This window comes from Otolemur garnettii, unplaced genomic scaffold, assembly GCF_000181295.1.
Source record: "Otolemur garnettii isolate 467f Iridium unplaced genomic scaffold, OtoGar3 scaffold00022, whole genome shotgun sequence".
Classification (NCBI taxonomy): Eukaryota; Metazoa; Chordata; class Mammalia; order Primates; family Galagidae; genus Otolemur; species Otolemur garnettii.
In genome coordinates this window covers 2,602,801-2,603,755 of record NW_003852417.1, presented here as the reverse complement: position 1 = coordinate 2,603,755, position 955 = coordinate 2,602,801, and the positions used below count along the sequence as shown (strand labels likewise).

At 39.3% G+C, this 955-nt stretch overlaps 1 protein-coding gene across 1 annotated transcript in view; it reads right to left on the bottom strand.

Annotated features, from left to right (window-relative positions):
• GRHL1 (grainyhead like transcription factor 1) overlaps nt 1-955 on the bottom strand; it is a 53,810-nt gene that overhangs the window by 44,614 nt on the left and 8,241 nt on the right. The gene's annotated exons all lie outside the window — the stretch shown is intronic.

The window sequence follows — 955 nt, the reverse complement described above, 5'->3', positions numbered from 1 at the left end:
GAGCCATAACCACTGTGCTATGCGCACCGAGCCACAAACTTGTATTTTTAAACTTGATGCTGATGAAGTTCTTTGACAATTTTTATTTCTTTGATTATTTTTTTTTTTTTGAGACAGAGTCTATGTTGCCCTGGGTAGAGTGCCGTGGCATCACAGCTCTAACTCTTGGGCTCAACTGATCCTCTTGCCTCAGCCTCCTGAGTAGCTAAACTACAGGTGCCTGCCACAAGCTATTTTTAGAGACGGGGTCTCATTCTTGTTCAGTCTGGTCTTGAACTTCTGAGCTCGAGCAATCCACCCGCCTCCGCCTCCCAGAGAACTAGGATTACAGATGTGAACCACAGCGTCTGGCCTCTCTTTGATTAATTTTTATTTTGGCCTTGGGCTGTTGGGTCCTGTGCAATAACACACTTGGGCAGAGACTAACTCAACAGAAGACAGCACAATTACTCATGATTAGAGAAAGAAAAAAAGACTTTACAGTTCTAAGTCAAGTAAAATCCAAGACTACTAAGTAAAATTTCATTTGAAATACTGAAAACTTAGAGCTCTCTTCTAATAAACTTGATTTTCAAGAATTCTTTAAAAAATAAAAAATTACATATTTTAAGTAGAAGCCTGCAGTTACAGGCATGATCTCACCAGTTAGGGTGACAGTGCAATATCAGACTGCCTTGGCTTAAACTGTGTCACCCTGAGCGAGTTACTTCATCTCTTAGCAACCAAACCCTCTGTAAAATGGGGTAACAGTGGTATCTGTCCTTACGAGGCTAAAATGGGGTGATACGCTAAACTATGTATCATAATGCCTGATACAGTGTTCAAGAACTATAAGCTACTATTATGTTCCTCTACCTTTCCTAATATCTATGCTAATGGCCTTCTCCTTCACCAAAAACAAACAAAAACCCATTATTACATTCCACAGTAGATATATTTGGATAAAATTAATTTT